The sequence below is a fragment of the Tiliqua scincoides genome, chromosome 10 (assembly GCF_035046505.1).
Source record: "Tiliqua scincoides isolate rTilSci1 chromosome 10, rTilSci1.hap2, whole genome shotgun sequence".
Lineage (NCBI taxonomy): Eukaryota > Metazoa > Chordata > Lepidosauria > Squamata > Scincidae > Tiliqua > Tiliqua scincoides.
This window is the reverse complement of record NC_089830.1, coordinates 21188650-21205659: the sequence shown is the minus strand read 5'-3', so window position 1 is coordinate 21205659 and position 17010 is coordinate 21188650. Positions and strand designations below refer to the sequence as shown.

The window sequence follows — 17010 nt, the reverse complement described above, 5'->3', positions numbered from 1 at the left end:
TGAGGGTCTGAGTAAACCCATTGCTCAAGCTGAAGCTTTACTCAGGGTATGGAGACAAATAACTCCTTATCTCAAAGAGACCTCCAGCCTGCTCCTTCTCAGCTCCAGATACAGTATGTGTTGAATGGCCCCGCTACTCCAGTGTTGGTTAGGATCCAGCTGGAGGTGGACTTCTACCCAACCAGACCGTTGCTCTGACTCATTCAGTATTATCTAGTGATCTGCAGTTTCTTTTGCCTGGAGATGCCAGAGTTCAAGCCTAAGAGATCTTACCTGCAAAAGATTTGTTCTCCCATTGAGTCACAGTCCCTCCCAACGATCAACCAACAATCAATCAATTGACATCCTTCAATCCTTCCCATTAGATCAGGGATGGCTAAATGGCAGCTTGCGTGCTCTTTGACATTTCATGCGCGGCTCACAGAAATATGTTGGCTGAGCACCTTTTTGCATCACTATTAGTATAAAAGATACATAAACCAATTTGAAGCTTTCGTACCAGGTATAAACAGAGTCCCCTGGATTAAGTTTGATGTTCAAGGTGAGCAAACATATTTAAGAATTTAAATGCTTCTTAAATATTGCAGCTCTCAAACATCAAACAGGTTTATTGTATGTGGCTCTGACATTAAGCAAGCGTGGCCACCCCTGCCATAGATGTTAGCCTCTACTATCCTCCTCCTCCCAGAAATAGCTTGTCCACCTGTGAAGATGGAAGACTCGCAGACAGGAGGCGAGAAGCTGGCATCTCTCCATTCCCTTTCACAGTCCATGCTTATGTTTCCTATGCATGATTCGGGAACAGGCTGTGTGTTTACCTGTCAGTCTTGCATAGCGTTTTATGCAAAATTTGAATGCGCTGTCATATCTTTCTTTTAAAACAAAAACAGCTACTGTAAGTCAATTACTCAGACAGAGGCTGTTCAGTGTTCAGTCATAAAGGAGAAGTATAACCTCTAGCATCTAGGGAAGGAATAGGGTCAAACATAAGGCCCATGGGCTAAATGCAGCCCCAGTAAGTAATTTATCCAGCCCCCATTATAATTGGGCTCTCCAAGCTTGATAACTGGGTTCTCTCGTATCTTGGAATTATGAACAAGATTTGCACATTTTCTCTTCCGTCATGTGCAGCTAAAGAATTTCTAAGTGAGAACTAAGTGCTTACTTCTGGCCATTATCTACTGAATGATGTCACTTTCTGCTTAATGATGTCACTTCTGACCCTCAGCAGGCATCATGAATGCCAACTTTCAGCCCTCTGTATGACACATCCCTCTGTTTGACATCCCTGATCTAGAGCATGAAGCCAGGAGGGGGGAAAAAAAAAAAGATGCCGTGCACTGACTTATGGAGTATATCTTAGCCAAGCCATCATAGCAATGAGGGAGAGTTCTGGGGGGAAAAGACCATCATCACACTCTTGCAAAATATTTATATATTACTTTTCAGCAACCAAATGTTCACACAGCAGCAAAGCAAACAAAAAGCACATATGCAAACAAGGTTCCTTGTCCTTAAATGGGCTCCCTAAAAATCTTCTCACACCCTCACGCTGGAGAAGATGCTATTCTGAAGGAATGGGGATAGTTGCTTTCCCACTGATAAGAGAACCATCACTTGCAGGGGTCGCTCTTGACTGTTGTTAATAATAATAATAATAATAATAATAATAATAATAATAATAATAATAATAATAATAATATAAGAAGAAGAAACCACTTTTTAACAGGAGTAGTTCACAAAGTAGTTTACATAGTAAAATAAATCAACAAATGGTTCCCTGTCCCCAAAGGGGTCAAAGTCTAAAAATAAAATAAACTACAGAAGAGACACCAGCAACAGCCACTGGAAAAGACCCCATGCTGGGGTGACAAGGGAAGTTTCTCTCCCCCTGACAAATATAAGAGGATACCACTTTGAAAGGCGCCTCTTTGACCATGTACGTAGAAATGGGAATTGGATGATTCAGTGTCGGCAAATTCCCCAGATACTTGGACTGCACTAATAGTGGCTGGATATCCCTTGAGCATTGAGCATTCTCACTGTGTCTTGTTCCAGTGTGAACCTGATCAAAACAAAACCCCTTTGAGTTCCATGAGACTTACTCCCAAGTAACTGTGTTGAGAGGGCTGCAGTCAGTGGCATAGCTAGAGGGGGTGCAACCACTAAGGGTGCAATCCTAACCCCTTATGTCAATGCTTTCCAGCACTGGCATAGCGGTGCCAATGGGACGTGTGCTGCATCCTGCAGTTGGGTGTCACTCACGGAGGCCTCCTCAAAGTAAGGGGATGTTTGTTCCCTGACCTCAGAGCTGCATTGCCCTTAAGTCAGTGCTGGAAAGCACTGACATATGGGGTTAGGATTGTGCCCTAAGTTTTTCAGGTGCCTTACTGCGCCATGCAAGCCATTCCGGGTGGTAGAGCAAAACTTAGTGCTTTGCACCCCCTCTAGCTATGCTACTGGCTGCAGTGTTTTTATTTTTATTTTTTTCTGATTCTCAAATGCTTTTGCCCTTCCTCCGAGCCTTCCTTCCTTTCGCCTTTCTCACTCCCCGACCCTTGCGAGTCCCCCTTCTCTGCACCTTTTCCAATCATATGGTTGCCTTCCATAAACAGAGCACCCAAAATGGAATGGGCAATTCTAAGTGTGGCAGCACAGTAAACTTGTACAAGGGCATTACAGTAGATTTAAAAAAAAAAAAAAATTTCAACCCCTTTCCAAATAATCTCCAGAATTGATTCATTTTTCACCTTTTTTTCTCAGAGCTGCTACATACTGAGGGCTATATTAAAGCATGTACATGACTTTTCCTTGCTTAGCTTTTATTTCCAAAACAGCAGGGAGTAGAAGATCAAAAATGGGAACATGGGACAGAGAGGTCACTACACTTTTCCCCTGCCACACATGTCCACCACACATGCTCACACACAGATGACAATAAGAATTAAACACCAGGGGCAAAGTCGTACTACATACCATGCCTTTTGAATTTCATGTCCTTTTGGCTCAGCTTGGTAGCTTATTACATTTTTATCCCATCCTTCCATCCAGGAGATTTTAAACGCACAACAACCCTGTAAGGCAGGCTATGTGGGCACAGTGGCTGACTTGTGGCATCCAACAAGCTTTGTGGCTGAAAGTGGGGTTCAGCCTGGTCTGACCCAGTTTTGCCCCAACATTCTCACTGTGACATTAGCTCTTTAGAGTTTTCCTTTCCTGAACCAGGAAGACTTGGGTTCAAATCCACATTCAGCCAGGAAGCTTTCTGAGTGCCCTTGAGCCCTTCGCCTGACCTACTTTGCAATGTTGTTGCAGGGATGAAAGAAAGAAAGAAAGAAAGAAAGAAAGAAAGAAAGAAAGAAAGAAAGAAAGAAAGAAAGAAAGAAAGAAAGAAAGAAAGAAAGAAAGAAAGAAAGAAAGAAAGAAAGAAAGAAAGAAAGGTTCTTCTTTGAAAGTGCCAGGGGGCTCTTCTCTGTGCTGTCAAACTTCCAAATAGTTGTACATGCTAAGTGTATTGTCCAATGTTCTCAAATAACCCTCAAGAAAGAGCTATGCCTCTCACCTGCTTTCTGAGCCGAGCCTCTCCAGTCACCTTGCTCCAGTCACCTCTCCTGTCTTCCCAGGGCAGGGAGCAAAACCCTTTCACAGCACAGCCAGGCCACCTTCTGCCCTTTCAGAAGCCAAGGCTCCCACACCCTGGAGGAGAGCTTGACGCAGCCGTGACCGCCTGCCCAAAGCTTGGTGTGGACGCAGCAAAAGACTGACCTGCCTCCTTGAGCAGCACAAGACAAACAGAAATCTTGAATGTGGAGAAGAGGCGGAGGGAGGAAGCATCTGATATCAGTCTCGTGAGACGGGTGCCACCCACAGAGTTTCTGAGGCTACAATCCTATGCACACTTTCCTAAGAGCGACCCCCGTTCAGCACTATGGGACTCCTTTCGGAGCAAACATGCATAGGATTGCACTGCTAGTCACATTTACTAGGTGAGAATGCCCCAAGCATTAGATAAGAAGTCTCCGTTATCTGGGGGAAGGTGGGGGAGGGTTTAGATCCAGCAAATGGGACAAGGCAAATACCCTCTCCCCCCCATTGACCGGAGGGAATGTGTACACTGCACACATGTGTAGACTGCTCCCTGGGGGGCTCCTGGCAATTGTGGGTTCGTGAGTAGGGCTAGGGATCTATAAGTACTCACCCAATCGGCAGCTCTGAGATTTCCCTACAGAGAACCAAAACAGTGAAATTATCTCTCTAACACACACACACACACACACAGAGAACACCAATGGGCTTCCAGGCCTCTCCAGATTCCCTATGCGTGATCATTGTTTTCTAGCACTATCCACCATGTACTGCACAGCATTTTACTGAAGAATGTGTGGTCTCCGCCCCAAGGAGCTTCCAGAGTAAGTTGTCATATATTACAAGTTGGCCTTGATATAAATTTTGTTCCTTGAGGCAGAACAGCCTTTTTTGAGGATAACATAGAATCCCTTCCTGCCTGCCCCCTCCCCACAGGAAAAAAAAAAATCAGACCAGTACGAACATTGATCTAAACATGATTGAATTCTGCATGTTTTTTCTGTCTCGTATATGATTATATGTATGTTTTTTTTATTTGAAAGCAGCCCAGGGAGTGGACAGCAACTGTTACCCTGCACATGCCCAATCTCGTCAGATCTTGAAAGCTAAGCAGGGTCAGGCCTGGTTAGTACTTGGATGGGAGACCGCCGGAGAACACCGGGTGCTGTAGGCTTATACCATAGTCTTTCGAGACTGAAGGTTGCCAACCAACCAACCAACCAGGGAGTGGATGATCCAATTTTGAACAAAGGAACAGCACTGGGGAAAGGGGTGTTTCATCCCTCACCAGTTTCCCAACCTAAATCCTGCTTACGCTGATATTAGACCCACCGGGTGGGCGGGGGATACAAATAACCCTATTATCTCCCTTCCATCCAGTAGGACTCATAGCATCTTTATAGCATAGCATCTTCAGGGACATAATTGAAGCAGAAAGTCTAATGACTCCTCTCTTCCCCAGCAACGCTGCTTCAATCAAAAGTGCCCCCACCCCGTCCTGTTTGCTGCTTGAAAGTTAAACCTCAAAATGGGAAGATCTGACCGCAGCTCTCCAGTGTCATGTTTGAGTGGCCTCCTTCCTTTTTTCTGTCCCTGTTTAGAATATGGGGACACTGGATGCTATTTACTTTCCTAATTGCTTCACTGATACTAAACAAAACAGAGAGTGTGCCACAGCTCCGTCTGTGTTCGTGCACAAGGACACATGCAGAGAGCACTGTCTGTTGCACACACAAGGCTGAGCGGCAGACAATTTAGCACAGCAGGACCAGGGAGGGGGCAGGTTTGCTCCCGGCCTTCCAAGCCCATTCTTCTCCCACATTCCCAACAGGGTGAGAAGAGCCTCCTTTGCGGCCACGTCCAGCAAAATCTTAGATCAAGGGAAGCAGGCCCACGCGTGCAGTCTTGCAGAAAGGGACACAAAACAAGATTGACCCCTTTTTTGCAGTGATGGCAAAATGAACAGCTGGCATCCCTGGCAAAGGCAGCCAAGAGGTGCAATCAAATTGGCATCCTTCTGTAGACATGTTTATTTGGTGTGAGGTGTGATAAATCTTTTTTTTTTTTTTTTTTTGGTATTGCTGGAGCTTGCATGGGACGAGTGGAGTTGCTAGAGGGTGCAGGGGGAGCGAATCACACCAGGTGATGCGCTTGGGGGGGTGTCAAAAATTGGCCAAAATTGTGAAATCTTGGTATTTCTGAATAATGCCAACGTGTACTATATCATTCGGTGTGTAATTCAATGCAGAATGCAATGAAATAAACTGTGCTGAAATATCTGTAGTCTATCAAAAGTTATGGTCTAATAGCTAAAAAACACAACTGCCTTATGTAACAAAAAGTGGATTTCTTTCGCTCAAAACTGACCAATGAAACTGATTGTTCCAAGAGCCAATGAGGTGTTACTATAACACAGCAGGGAACTGACCAGATGTTTGTATAAGCCAGCTCTCATTTCCATGTGTCAGAGCTAATACTAAAAATTCAGTTGTGTGAGTGACATCAAGTTGACTGCGGGTTTTTTTTTGTTGGTTACTGATTTGGGTGACATGTGCTGTTATATATTTAAATAAATAAATAAAGTTCATGGGTTATGCATTCAGGTTGTGCATATGATGTTGTAATTTCTCCTGAATGAGAAATTCAGGAGAATGGGAGGAGGTCCAGCAGGTGGAATGGAATTCAGGTGGAATGGGAAGAGGTCTAGCATGGCAATGACGCAACAAGCTCTTGCACCGGGTGACACAAACCCTAGTCTCACCTCTGCATGGGACGACTCTGCAAATTGTCTGCTGGCTGGGGATGATGTTTTCTCTTCCAGCTGGCTTTTCACTGGGAGACACCACATCTTCCCCAGCTGTAGATTTATGCTCTATTTGTATTGCTCCTGCATTTTGTTTTACGACTGCTTACTGTTTTTGAGATATGCGCTGTTTGATTTCCATTTATTTGATAGACATATGACTTTATAGGTCTTGGTCCCCACTTTATTATTATCATCATATGATTATAGTAACGTTTATTATTATTTATTATTATTGAGAAGATTTATATACCATTTGTCAACAAAAAATAGTTCACAAAGTGGCTTACATACATACATACGTACATACATACATACAGGTGTGCACCCATATCTATGGGGTGCTGTTCTGGAAACTCATGTGATGACCTGAAACTGTGGATATGGGGAACGCCTGCAACCCCACCCTCCGAAGCCAGGGGGCGCTCCACTCCCCTCACCACTGGAGGGTCGTCTGAGCCCAACAGAGGCTCAGACTGAGCTCAGCAGGCAAAAAAAACACATCAATTTCCAGTTTCTCTATGAAACCAGAAATGACATTTTAAATGTCTTATAAGGTATTAGGAGGCCCAGGGAAGCCCCAGAGGGGCTTGTCCTTGTCCTCTGCTGGGTTCAGATGACCCTCTGGAGGAGAGGGGTTAAGAACTCCCCTTGCCTACAGTGCGTGGGGGCGGGAGCATGTGGGGGGCCACGGACCCGATCTGCAGATAAGTGAATCCGCAGATATGGGATCTGCATATATGGCCCCCCCACAAGTGGTTCCCTGACCCCAAAGGGCTCACAGTCTAAAAACATGCACAAAACGAACCACCAGCACCAGCCACTGGAAAAGACACCACACTGGGGCACCACTTTAAAAGTGCTTCTTTGCCCAGTTAGCAGGGCATGGCTAGGATTGCACCAAGGGCGGGCCACCCATAAGGCCAACCGAAGCGGTTGCCTCAGGTAGCAGATTGATGGGGGCGCCCATCTCTGTCCACCTACTTGCTTCCACTGGTCCCCCTTCCACACCCTGGATTGGAAAAGAAAGAGAGGGACAGAGGGGAAGAGGAAGGGGAGAAAAGGAGGGGAAGAGAGTGTTGAGCTAGACCATTAGAGAGTGGGGGGAGCAGAGGCTGGAACATCATCGGGCAAGGGAGGACAGCATTTGGCATGCTGCCTCGGGCATCAGGAGGTCTTGGACCAGCCCTGATTGCACTGTAAGTTGAAGTACCACCAACCACACACGTCACCTCCATTTGGCCCTCTTGCTGTGGCTCTGCTTCTGTCAGTGTCATAAAGATACTGGATGCTGCCATACAGAGCCTGATGCTTTCTTCATCTCACTCAGTTCTGGCAACCCAGACCGGCAGCAACAATCCAGGCTTTCCCCAGCTCTTGCTTTTGAGGAACTGACACTGTGTCCATAACTACCACTCTGTCTGGGCCAGGTGTCTTCCGGCCCAACCCACTATAGGTGTAGTAAATGAACAAATATCACAAGGAAACCATTAATCTGTAGCACAAATTCCTTAGAAGGAAACAGACCTTTGCAAAAGGCTGCTGGGAATTCCCACCGCTGGGGGAAGTGGGGAGGGCGAACGGTCTGTTTCCATGTTGTGCTACTGATTTGTGTCATTGCTCGTCTATCTGAGGTTTGTGGCTTTACCAGAAGAAAACAGGATATGCAACTTGGCACATCGGTGGCTCCAGGTACTGGAGATATTAATTGGAGCTCACAGGTCTTCTATTAACTATTTCTTGCCCAAATTAACTCACTGGGAAAGCCCCATGCACAGAAATGTAGACTGACAAATTTAAAAGCTGGTGCAGCTAATCTCTGGATTGTGTCTGATTTCTTCTCCGTTTAGACCTAGGACTATCCAACCCCCTGAAAGGAGCATATTTTTATTTATCGTTTTCACAATTTATGCCACCCTTCCTCCAAGCAGCACAGGGTGGTGTACATAGTTCCTCTCCTCCTTTTGCCGTACAATGACGCTGTGAAGTAGGTAAGGCTAAGGGAGAGTGACTGACTCAATGTCACCCAGAAATCTCCATGGCTGAGCAAGAATTTGAATGTGGTTCATCCAGGCCTAAAGCCAACTCCTGAACCACTGCATCATCCTGGCTCATCCTGGCATATACATCCAACCACTTGCATGGCCTTCTGGGTCTCTCACATGGCTTGTCTCACCCTGAGGCCACCTGGGTGGCAGAATTCTTCACTTTTCAGCCCCCTCTCTCAGCTCTCTTACAGAGAAAACTCTCAATGGGGCACAGGATTTAGTGTACAAGCACATCAGTGAACACCACAGTGACAGTACAGCGATTTTGAGCCTCCCTGGCATACACACCCAATCACTTGCATGGCCTTCAGCTGCAAAACCGAAACCCTTCTGGGTCGCTCACATGGCTTGTCTCACCCTGAGGCCATCTGAGTGGCAGAATTCTTCACCTTTCAGCCCCCTCTCTCAGCTCTCTTACAGAGAAATTTCTCAATGGGAGGCAGGATTTAGTGTACAGGCACATCAATGAACACCACAGTGACAGTGCAGCGATTTTGGGCCTCGAAACTGGACTGAGTGCCATTCGCTTCCACCCTTGCCCTCTGCCAAAGCCAGAGGGAACCGCTTTGAAGAATGTGGCTCTCCCGTTCTTAAAACATGTTCTTGGCTCCAGCACGAGCACTTGCTGCCAAGACAGTGACCATATATGCAAATACATCCCCAGTGTTTACATATCTTTGGGGAACTGAGCCTGACACCTGACCCACTGCATGTGAACTACTTCAAAAGATAGAGCTCTCTGAGAAAGGAGGACAGAATCTTTTGCAAGGAGTTCCAAACATTTATCAGATTGCTTCTGCATGTTTTGCATGATGTCACTGCAGAAGTCCCAAAGCCAAATCTCATTTTTCTCTGTACATTTTAGGATGCAATCCTAATTATTCCCAGGGCCAGCGCAAGTTCCTGTAAAGCACATTTGCGCCTCATCATACGTCAGCTGGGCTGGCTGACAGATGTGCACCATTCCAGGGAGGCTGCATCCAGCCTCGGTTCCAACAGGGTCAGGTAGGTCCATGCCAGCTGAGCTCAGCTGGTGCGGAGATCTGGGGGGGGGGGCATGGGGAAGGCAGGGAGGAGGCAGGAAGGGGGTGTTTCAGGGCAGGAGAGGGCAGGCAGCAGGTGGGCGCATGAGCAGGTGAGCGGGGAGTGGGAGGTGGGGCCAGGACTTGGCCGGTACTCTGCTACTTATTCCTAGTTTGAAATGTATTGCACTTTATTTAAAGATCGGGTTCATTTCATCTCAAACTCTTGAGAGTGGGCAACACACAAATCCAATGGATAAAAGGGAGAAAGTACATTTAAAAAAAAACAAGGAGATATAAAAGATTGTTTAGAGCCCTGTGTCTTTACTGGATTCAATAAGACATAGTTCAGAGAAAGGTGTATAGGCTTGTAGCCTTCATGTGACACAAGCCACATAGGTAGCCCTTGGGAAAGACAGTGGCCTCAATAGTAACATGTGCCCTTATGCAAAAGTCTCAGTTTTTCACCTGCAGGGCCGGAAGCTTCTCCTCAGCTCACATCCTTAGAAGAAACTTTCCAAGGCAGCATTCTTATTCATGACATCACTGCTCGTTGTCGTAGAAGTCATCTAGAGCAGTGGTTCTCAAACCGTGGGTCGGGACCCACGATGCGGGTCACTAGCCAATTTCAGGTGGGTCCCCATTCATTTCAATATTTTATTTTTAGTGTATTAGACTTGATGCCAACACGGTATGTGACTGCATTTGGGAAGATCTGTACTTTTAACAGGCTACAATGTATATACTTTTAACAATGATCGTCAGTGGGGCTTACTCCTGGGTAAGTGTGGATAGGACTGCAGCCTAGGATTGTTAAAAACTTTTCCTGCTTGATGACATCACTTCTGGCCATGACACCACATCCAGGTTAATGACATCACTTCTGGTGGGTCCCAACAGATTATCATTTTAAAAAGTGGGTCCTAGGCTAAAAGGTTTGAGAATCACTCATCTAAAGGGAAAGCCTTCATCAGATTGCTTTTAATCTATTTTCATTTTCAAACAAGGCGGCATCTCTGGGGTTTCCCGAAGGTATGCAGGCAATTCCCCTTCTCAGCAAGAAGTTCTTGTTTACTTTCCTGCCTCTGGCCAAGACACCACCCCTGTACAGGATGATCTAATTGCAACCCAGTGCATGCATTCCAGTTGCAAGTCCTCACCTGCCCCACAAGTAAACAAAGCGGAAGCGGAGCAGAAGAGACGGGCACAGGTGGAGTCAGGGCTTTGCTCTCAGTTTCATTCCAATCTTATCACTGGGAGAGATCAAAGCTCAGTGACAGGGCACCTGGTTTGTAGACATCAGGTTCCAACTTCAGTACCTGGCAGGGCTGGGGAAGACCTGGAGATCATTAACATCATCATCATTTAGTGGGATCTCCTTATCTGTGGGCTTGGCACACATGGATTTGAATATATGCGGGTGCCAGCCCATGAATGGAGGGTGTCAGAGACCCAGATTTTATGGCTGCCCCCCACACTGAGGATTTCGTTATCTGTGGAATTCAGCATCCACAGGGTATGGCCTTGGAACAGATTCCCCATGGATACCACTGTATTTATATACTGCTTAGTAAAATAAATTAAAAATCTTCCTACTGGGGGAAGTAGGGGCCTTATATCCAGCCCATGCTTTTTGATATCTAGCCAATATCAGCCTTGTCCTCAAAGGTCTCACAAAAAATATATTGAAGGGACACCAGCAGCAGCCACTGGAGAATAGCTCCTAGTATGCTTCCTCAAGAGTTGCAATCAATATCCCAAAGCAAATACAGAAATGGTCTTTCTTACCTATCATGGACTTTTCAGCAGGGAAGGAAGGGATGCCTGAACAGGTGAGAACCCTACGTAAGTACAAGTAGATCCAGGGTGCCGTGTTCTACACCAAGAAACCCTTCACCATGTTCATTGTCCCAGATATAAAAATCCTCCCCCGTTAAGCCATATTCAAATCAATAAACCCAATGAACTAGGTTAAGTATGCTCAGATCTGTGGTCGTTGAGATCGCACTTTAAAATGTCAGTGTGTGTGTGTGTGTGTGGGGGGGAACTATGTTGGCCTACTTATGGGCTGGACAGGAGAAGCAATTATTCCTGCCCTGCTGTATTTGCAAGTATACTCTAGTCTTCACTGAGATGCGGTTGATCTCTTGCAAAGCTTACACAGTTTGCAGCACAGCTCAGCCCATGCGATGATGCAGCAGGCGCCACGTGTCTGGATTCATCTGTGCCTGTTTGCTGCAACATTCGAATGCTCAGTGTGCTGCTGGGGTATTCTTTCAAGTCCTCGTCCCCATTCCTGCTCTCTGGTAAGAGCCACTTGGTTGCCCACTGGGAAGCAGAATATTAGATGAGGACGCTAGACTTCATCTAGGAGGAATCTTCATGCCCTGAACATGCAGAAGTAGGCATAGCAGTGAGGGCTTCTAGGAATGCCACCATTAATACTTTGGGCTCTGGCAAGGAGTAATGAAATAGTGTGTGATGGGGCACTGGACCTCTGCTCATTTGGGGGGGGGGGATATGCAACAGATGTATAAGAATTGAATCAGTTTATGCAAGATTCACATTGGGTCAGATGTGGGTGGATGTGTCTGTTGCTACCTGAGATGTAACTGAGTGGGAGATAAACACAAAGCAGATGAGTCAGTCTTTGGCCCAGGAGGCAGGTTTGAGGCACAGGAGAATGAGCCAGTCTAAAGACAAGTCCATGTCCTGTTTTGCTGGAGCAAGGGAAGGTGAGGGATTTAATCTTCCTGTTGGAGGGAAGTAGGGGCCGTATATCCAGCCCATGCTTTTTGATACCTAGTCAATAGCCACTACCACACATGCCAGTTCCTGCTCTCTGTGTGGCTCCTCCGTTTGGGATTCCCCCCTGTTGCGACAGGCAGCCTGGACAACAGCCTGGGTTGTGCCAGCACGAGGAAGTGAAAGAAATTATTGCTGCAATTAGGAAATGGGAGGTGTGGCACCGGATCCTATGTATATCTACTAAATTCAATTGAATACATTGTGGCCGCTATGAATGGACCCACATACGTTACAGTCGGGCTTGCCAACGTTTTCAACCCCCCCCCCAGTTATGTGCTGGTCAGCAGTGAGACTACATGGGACTCTACAGTGGGGCTCATCCTCCTGGGCTCCACTCCTGCGCGATGTTTTCACACACTAGGAAGGGGCCTCTTGCCTTCCCACTTACCTGCCTTCATAGTGTCCCACACAGTGGCGTACCTAGGGAAAATGGTGTCTGTGGCAAGCACTGAAATTGCTCCCCTGTCCAAACAGAGAAGTGGAGGTCATGGGGTGGGAAACCAGCCCTGTTCACCCCACCAAGTGAATTTATTCAGCAGGCTGCATAGAGAAGGGGAGATAAGGAAGAAGTCGGCCCTGTTGCACCAAGTGAATTTATGCAAAAATCTGCATAAGCCCTCCCTCCTAAAAAAAAGAAAAGAAAAATAGTGTTAATGTACCTCTTTTTGCAGGCCCCCTAAAATTGGTGCATAAATACACCATTGGCTCTGGTGCGGAAGTACACCACTGGTAGAATATGGGTAAGTCCACATCTGTGCCCCTTTTCAAGGGGTGCCCAGGGAAGATGTTCCCACTTGCCACACCTTAGATATGCCACTGCTCCCACATGGTCTCCGAATCTGGAAGTAACATGATGATGTCATCACCAGTCACTTCCAGGAGCTGCACACTGTGTAGGCAGCATGAGGGAGCTTCACGGGACGCCAAAGATTGGGAAGCACTGCACTAGAAGGACCACTGTCCTTTAGGATGGGATCTGGGATCTCTGGTATACAACGTGGGTTCGGCCACTGAGCTACGCACTCCCTTCCCCAAGCGGCCGATGAGGAGGGCATGGAACAGAGTGTCACTTCTCAACCGCTGTGGTTAGAACAAGGACTCTCAGTAGGGACCTCACAGCCAGTAAGTGCTTGTCTCTGTTCAAGGAACTGCGCTTCCTGCACCGTGCAGCTGTTTCCCGCCAATGGGTCCTGAAAGGGCTCATAAAGATCCTCTCTCCATTTCCCCTTAATTGACACTGGTTACAAAGTGCAGCTCGTCCCAGGGAGACGCAAGTCACAGCTGAGTCACGTGGGGCTTTGGGAATGTGACGCAACCCTTTGCAAGGAAAAGGCAGGGCTGTCTTCAGGTTGCCCTGGGCTAGGACTGGCCCACAATCACCTGAGGCCTGAGGCAGCATGCCCAGTGCAGCCACCCCACCCAATGTTGTGCCAGCATCTGTTCTTCCAACCCTGCAATGCTCTGATGCAGCCCTCCCCTCCCCTCCACATGTCTTCCTCTTTCTCTCTTTCTTGCTTTTGGTGTGCACAGTTGTGTCACTAGGATGTGTGTCACCCGGTGCAGGAGCCCAGCATGTTACCCCCCCTATGATAGACCTCCTCCCATGCTGTGGGTGGGGCAACGCCCTGGGCGGTGGGAGTGGCAAAGTACCATCACCTCCCACCTGTACTGGATTTTTGGCTATAACTTTTGAGAGAATAGAGATATTTACACTTAGTTTGTTTAGGGCGCAATCCTAACCCCTTATGACAGTGCTTTCCAGCACTGACTTAAGGGCGATGCAGCTCCGAGGTCAGGGAACAAACATCCCCTTACTTTGAGGAGGCCTCTGTGAGTGACACCCAACTGCAGGATGCAGCACACGTCCCATTGGCACCGCTACGCCAGTGCTGGAAAGCACTGACATAAGGGGTTAGGATCGCGCCCTTGGTTGCATTCTACATGAAATTACACATTGAATGATATATAACATGATGGTATTATTTGAAAATACGAAGGTTTAAAAAATTTTGACTAGGAGAGGTGTCACACACACCACCGCCACCCCTGCGCGTCACCTGGTGTGGCCCACACCCTGCAAGCAACGTCACTGGGTGTGCATCCAGAGGTCAGCAAAGGCAGGGCGTGACCCCTCTTGAAGAGCCTGTTGAGTGCATGCACAAAGCAGCTGTGTTTTCCTTTTCTGGTTATTTGACTCTAACTTTTGATAGCATGCAAGTATTTCAATGCAGTTTATTTCATTGCATTCTGCACTAAATTACGCATCTGTTGATATATAGCATGCTGGTATTAATCAAAAATACCAAGATTTTAACAATTTTGGCACTGGTGGTGTCACACCCTTCCCTCGAGTGTGTCAACTGGCATGGTCCACACATCCCACACACCCCTCTTGATGCCACTGTAGGTATTTATAGATTCTGTGCATTCCATCCCAATTATGCACGGTGCCGCATCAGGTAGGAAAGTGATGTGCATGAATGGAACGAGGAAGACTGACTTGTTGCTGGTAAGATATGAGGCCTCTTTTCATAATGAAACATTTGTGTTTCCAATGGAATTCGATCCCTCCCATCTTCCCAAGTGTTTTCCAGATCAATTAGTGGTCACTGGATAGGGAGGGCTGGGAAGATGTGTTATCACCTTGCACCAGGGACTGCTATGCAACACCAAAGATAGCTCTCTTTGCATTGGCGGTGCACGAGATGGGAAACAAACTCATGGCACAACCTGCGGTTAGGTAGTACGGGAATCAACAAAAAGCACACAGGCCGGCTCACCACCTGAGGATCTGGTGATTCATTGCTTTGCATTGGATACATTACAGCTGGTGTTCTGCTTACATTTGAATATTAAGCTGTGTGTTTCCCTGTTTTGTCATGACTCGCCCCAAGCAAATAAACGATCCTGAACCCACAGTCCCAACGCAACAGACAACAACAAAGCAATGCTCGGGAACTGAACTGCTGTGATGGTCGCCAGTAATGTTTGCAGCATTCTTCTTTCCTGCTTTGAGAAAAGGACTTGTTTCCTAAATTCTCTGCTGCTTCCACATAAGAATGTTGTCTTATGTTCCTTTAAATGTTATTGCCTATTCCCATTTGATTGCTACTCCATCTTCTGGGAGAGGAAGGCAGTACAATCCTAGCCAGTGAAGCAGTGCAGCACAGCCCATGCAGTATCTAGCACTGGGTAGGAGCAGGTTGGAGGTCTCCTTGGGGTAAGGGAAAGTTACAGCCTGCCCGATGGGACTAACTGGATCTATACCAGCAAAACCACTGCCACAAGTCTAAGAAGCCCTGCGTAGGGGAAAAGTCTTGGGCTGGGAATAGAACGTGGAGTAAGGACCCAATCCTATTCAACTTTCCATCACTGGTGCTGCTGTAATGCAGCCCCAAGGAAAGGGAACAAATGTTCCCTTACCTTGAGGAGGCCTCTGTGACTGGCCCTCTACCATAGGATGCAGTGCATGCCCCATTGGCACAGCTACACCGGCACAGGAATATTGGATAGGATTGGGCCCTAAGTCAGCACCACCGATCCTGCTCCCTCTAAGCCCTCCCTCATCTGCTACACCCTTCCCTGCCCCGTTCCACCCTCCCCCACTGCTATGTGGTTTGTAGCTGCACCTACCAATTTTCAAGGTGCTGCAAAATGTGCTTCACGGCACATTTTGGACACCCTAGGCTGGCATTGTGCACCAGCACTAGGCAAGACTCCTGCGATGAGATACTTCTTCGCAATCCAGTCAAGGGGTTGTTCAACTGGTACCAAATCAATGTGACGCCAAATTAGAACGTGATGCTAGAGAAGAATAGATGCTAGAATAGTCCTCTTAAAAAAAATACAAAATTCATAGAGTATACATAGCTCTGTAAAGTCACAATTTGACTCACAAATGGAGCCCAATAGGAATTAGTTGATATTTCTCTGTCCCCCACCCCACCCTCAGCTCTGTGTTGCCTTTGCGTCAATGGTTAGATTGTAAGCACTCGGGGCAGGGACTTATATTTTTGCTCTTCACAGAGTACCATTTACTCTTAATTCTATACTCCTACTATGACTGCTACTACTACTATACTACAGTATAGTAGCAGTGCTTCCCCCCCCACACACACAAGTAGCAGTTTGTTTAACCCTTGATGCACTTCGCCTAATCTGCCCTGTCAGTTTCGCGAACCACCAAAAACTGAATTGTGACCCACTTCGTGGGTCCTGGACCCACAGTTTGAGAACCACTGGTGTAGAGCCTTTCTGGAAATAAATGTTGCCTTCTGGTTTTGCTCTGCCGTCCTGGTGCTGCTACAGAAACGATCATCAGAACGAATCCAGAGCGCTTCTGAATGCTCAAGCCTCAGGGCAAGCTGGAAATCCCACTTCCTCCTGTGGCTGAGAGAGTTGCCTGCTTGCTAACTGAGTTGTTGGTGATTGCAGATAGAGACCTGTCAACGCGTTCAGCCCGCCGTTCGTTACGGCTTTGCGCATGGAACGAGCACATGGTTTATCTCACCATGCAACCAAATGTTTTATGTGCTGACTTCTGCAGCTGAAGCTGCTGTTAAACTTCTGATCATGTTCCTTTCTCTTTTTGCTGGTAATTTGGTTACCCGAATTGTGCCTGAGATCTTTTGCATTTAAGGTAATCAGGAGAGAAGAAGCACTAAACCTGAGGCCCAGAACAAATGTGCAAAAATGCACATGGAAATCAGCATTTTTTCATAGATGGCATGACATCTGCATGCAA

The 17010-nt window shown here is 46.9% G+C and overlaps 1 pseudogene; it reads left to right on the top strand.

The window, feature by feature from the left end:
* Positions 1–4639: 4639 nt before the first annotated feature.
* On the top strand, positions 4640–4759 carry LOC136661923 (5S ribosomal RNA; annotated as a pseudogene).
* Positions 4760–17010: the final 12251 nt, after the last annotated feature.